Genomic DNA, 5,116 nt, shown 5'->3' on the forward strand with positions numbered 1-5,116 from the left:
TTCTCGCTGCGGGGAAGGAGAGGCCGTGGGGGTTTGCCTCGCTCGCCTCCCCGGGGGTCGGGCTGAGGCTCCGGGAGAGGCCCCGCCGGCTCCCAGCGTCGCTCGCCCTGCAAGGCACGGCTTGCCCTGCCCGAGGGCCGACCGATCTGGGGGATGCACAGCCCCGGGCACAGGAGGGACGGCTGCGAGCGGGACGGGGCGGGGGACCCAGCCCTGCCCTTGCCCAAGCGCCAGGGAGCGGGGGCAGCGCCGGGGGCCGGAGCCGGCGGCGGGGCAGCGGCGGCACGGCCGGGAACGGCCGCCGGGGGGCAGCGCGAGATCGCCCAAAGCGCCGCCGCCGTCTCCGCCGCCGCCTCGGCTGGGCCCGCACCGCCCCGCTCCGGCCCGCACCGCCCCGGCTCCGGCCCGCACCCGCCCGGCTCCGCCCCGCCCCGGCACCGCCCGGCTACAGCCCGGCTCTGGCCCGCACCGCCCGACTCCGGTCCGCACCGCCCCGGCTCCGGCCCGCCCCGCCCCGCCCCGGCTCCTGCCCGCACCGCCCCGGCTCCCGCCCGCTCCGGCCCGGTGCCTTCCTACACAGCCCCGGCTCCGGCCCGCACCGCTCCGCTGGGCCCGGTGCCTTCCCGCACAGCCCCGGCTCCTGCCCGCGCTCGCCCTCGTGAGTGCCCGCTCCGGGCAGGCCGCTGCCTCTTCTGCCGGGCAGCCTGCGACAGGATGAGAGGAACAGTCTTTAGCTGCGCCTGAGGAGGGTTAGGTTGGACATCAGGAGAAAATTTTTAATAGAAAAGGTTGAGTAGAGATTGGAATAGGCTGCCCGGGGATGTGGTGGAGTGACAGTCCCTGGAGGTGTTTAAGGAAAGACTGGACGTGGCACTCTCAGTACCATGGTCCAGTTGACAGGGCGGTGTTCGGTAACAGGTTGGATTCGATGGTCTTGGCGGTCTTTTCCCACCTAAGTGATTCCGTGATTCTGCTCCCGCGGGGCGAGGCCCAGCAGAAGGCGGCCCCGGCGCCCTCTCCCTCAGCCGCCGGCCCGACCCGAAGCCCGCGCTCCCCGAGCGAGAGGCCGCACGGGGTATTTATTTAAGGAGATTTCACCCAGGAGCTGCTGATCAAAGCTAATGCAAAATAAATGTCTCTCTTTAATAGCCTGATTCCTCGAAGCCCTTGACACTGGAAATTGGGATTTCCCCGTGCCATTAGCACTTAGCAGTAGGCGCTCCAACTCAGCCAAGAACAAGGGATTAAGAGGTATTTGTCTAAACTAATTTCTCTCTCTATACCGAGTCTATAGAGACTGGTGTTACTCTGCTGGAATTGTGCAACACGGCTAATTGGCTACAAATTTAACAGTGGCAGGGCTCCCACCGCCGGTTCATTACCGCCGCTCTCCCTTTGAGCACGGGGCACCTGGGCTGCCCTGCCCTGGGGAATGAGCGCCTTGGATGGGCCCGGCTCTGCGCAGGGTGAGAGCCCTGTCCTGCCTCCCTGGGGAGCCAGGCTGCCTTGTGCAAAACACAGTCAAACCATTAAAATTGTCATTATTCTAGAAAAGGGATAGATGTAGCACAGGGGCTGCAAAATTTTATTTTTGTGAACGATCATTCAGGATGCATGTTGACTTTTTTGCACAGATATTATGTCACTAGTCATCTCCCTTCCACTAAAAGGGGAGCAGACATTTGTAATATTTGGTTGTGATTCCTTAAAATTCCTCCCTCTGGGCTGTTTTACACCTTGACTCCACTGTTTGCTTCTTTACTTGACCACAAGCTAAAGCAAAAAGTAGTTGAGTTTATATTATGCATGCATCTGACCAAAGGGTCATTAAGGGGACACAGATTTTTGGTTTATTTGTAGGTCAGTCAAAAAGGGTTCCTAGAATAGTCTGGAAGTAAGGAAGAAATTCTAAGAAAGACCACAGCTTACATCACTGCTGCTGGAGAATGATTCCCTGATAACCAGGAGTTTATTTGTCTACCCCAAACTACACAGCAGCACCACTAGACTATGGCTTGTCTTAGGAGGGGAGGCAGAATTCTCCCAGCAGGACTGTTTAGTAGGCTGAAATGAACTACTCCACTCCCAAAGGTGCTGATGGAAATCTGAAGAGCCATATGAGTCAGTCAGGACCTCAATAACCTAGTCTTTCAGAGCTAACTTGATGAGATGAAGCACTGCATCACTGTTGCCTTGAACAGAAAGGTCATCCTGAAGTTTTGATGTAATCCGCCTCAGCTGCCCAGGAACCCCGGGAACCGGCAGATAAAAGACAGTAAAACAAGTTTCCCAACAGCAGTTCAGATAACATTTTCAGACACTAGATTCACAAACCAGGTTGTGTTTCTGCCTGAGTAACTTTGCTTTTCATCATTCAAGTTCAAGGGCAAAACTCGAGGTCTGTGATTTGTGTGTTGAGTTCAGCATCTTATAATACCTATTCCATATGGTTATGAAACTCCAGCAGCATCTTATCCAGCCACACCAAACTATCAGGATGCTATTGCAAGAGTAGTTGTTTAAAAAACTCTGCAACATTGTTCGTTGAATCTTGTCATGTGCTGCTGGGCACACTTTTCCTATACTGAGAAAAGCCCATGAAAATTCACAGAATGGAATTCCATCTTTAGTGAGACAGATGGGAAACACCCAGAATTTCAGCAGAAATAGTTTTACTGAAGGAAGACATAGATTTCCAGCCACTCACGGAATTGATTCAAAAAGCCACAGGAACTAAAGCCAGGTTTGCCCTCCCTCTTCCCTCTTCTTATGTACACTCTGATGAAAAGTTAACAAGTGGTGTCTGTTGATGTGGAACACACTATCATCCTACAGCAACGCAAAGATAGCATCATTTTTAATCTCAGTCTACAAAGTAACAATAAACTCCTGGCCAAGAATCAAACTAATAATATCAGTCCATGAACACACAGAAACAATTCTGTCAAAAATCTAACATCTAAGGTGTTGTTAACCAAACCTTTCAAGGTAGATCTCTCTCATGGCCTTAACCAAAGTGCTTTCTGAGGTGTGCATAGAGAATACCACAAATTCAGTGAGAACACCTTCAATATGAGGTAACAATGGCATACAGAAGAAGGCATGAAATAAGATGATTATTCAAGATGTTCCACTTCTGTACAAGACATAACTAAAATATCATCATGCCAGGAGCAGGGGTTGTCTGCTGAGGCGGTAAGTTCCCCCTGATAACTTCATCCAGCAGCCAGAGGCCAAGCTGCCTAGCCCCCTCTCATTAAGGAGAAGTGCTCCATTCAATGAGGCACTTCAGCAGTGGTCTACCTTTGAACGTGCAAATACCCCCATTAAATCTGGTGGATCAGGGCCAAAACTAATTAATTTAGTGATGCTTTGCATCAAAATCTCACTTGCAATACATAGCACTCACAATCAGAAAGGCAGGGGATTAATTAAACTAACTATTTAGAAAGCTGAGCAGGTTAGGACTGGGTTAGGACTAAAGAGCATAATGATATCCTTAGTGGAAGCCAGAAAAGCAAATGATCGCTGTGAAACTGATAGGAATTTGCTGAGGATTTATTTCTGTTTAGTTTTTTTTTTGTGAGATGAATGAATTGGGACTGGCAAGGCAACCAATTTTGGGTCCAAGAGGCATGCACTTTTATTTAGATTACTTCTTTCAGCCTGCCCCTACCAACCAGGCTCAACCCAAACTGTATCATGATCAGCAGCTTCATATTACTTCCAGGTATCAAAACAGGCCATGGAAAGCTTTTATCACTTGGGATTAGCCAAAAAAAAAAAAAAAAAAAAAAAAAAAAAAAAAAAGGAAAAAAAAGGGAGAATGAAAGGAAAAAAAGCAAACCACTGTAGATTTTCAGACATGTCTTAAATGTGAACTTAGATGCATTCAGACCATGGCTTCAGTGTACCTAGCTTAACAAGCAGGCTCGACAAAAAACCATGGGTTTGACGATATGCTGTACTGCAGTGGAAAAAACAGATTCTGATGGATTACACATACTAACAGAACAAGAAAAAAATATAGTCAAATAGAATTACTGGAACAATATTTGAGAAAGTAGAATAGTAATTGCAGCACTGCAAGTACTCTGACTGAGACTAATTCTCTAAGGCCCCTTGGAGTCTTATCAGCAGCTCCACCATGACATCCTCCCTGATGTCAATTGAAGGGTGCTGCTTTGCACCCACTGAGGATTTGCCCTTTAAATTCACCCAGCTTGTGTCAGGTGACCTCTCACAACCTTTCTGCAACACTGCAAAATCTTTGATGGTTTGGCACTGCTCAAAACCATTCCATTTTGTAGGAGGAAAGTAAGCAGTGTTTCACCTGCCTGGGAGGACCCTTCACTTCGAGCTGATTAAGGAGGAAACACTGTCACAACCTCAGTTCTTCTAATGTGACAGCCAGTAATGAATGGCTGAAGTGACTGATCTTTGCATTCCATGGCCAGTCTATTTCCTATGGGTGTTTCCTGTGACTATAGGAAATTATGGGCATGTCGTAATTTAGGAATAGTATTCCTCAATTTAGTGTTCCCACTGTGCACCACTCACTCACTTTCCAGTCATCCCCCACAGCCCTTCAGAGGGATGGAGAGGAGAACTGGAGGAACAAAAAGGTGAAGATCACAGGTTGAGGTAAGAACAATTTACTAGAAACAGCAATGAAATAAGAAAACTGCAACAACAATAGTAACAAGAGTATTCAAGATAGGTGAACCATTCACATGCAGTTGTGCAAGGATTCACCTCTGACTGCTCAAGGTAGGACTGGGTGCTGTAAAAATTAACCCTGTCCTGGCCGGAACCTGGACAGGGCAAAGAAATTGAAGAGTCATGCCAGTCAATGATGAGCACTCCAGAGTCAGAGCAACATGAAACCAGCATGTCCATATATGATATTTATTAGCACATATGTGTTTATATAAGGTTCCGTTCTCTATAAAGTGACAGTCTAGAACTGAACAACAATGGGTTTCGATTATTTTTTTCCTATCAGAAAATACATTTTGTCTGTATATGAACATTGCAGCGATTCTTTTGCAAAAAAAAAAAACTGAAGAGGCTTATCAGCATCTTTGCAAAAACAAGGCTGAATTCCTTTTAATTT

The sequence above is a fragment of the Camarhynchus parvulus genome, chromosome 1, assembly GCF_901933205.1.
Source record: "Camarhynchus parvulus chromosome 1, STF_HiC, whole genome shotgun sequence".
NCBI lineage: Eukaryota > Metazoa > Chordata > Aves > Passeriformes > Thraupidae > Camarhynchus > Camarhynchus parvulus.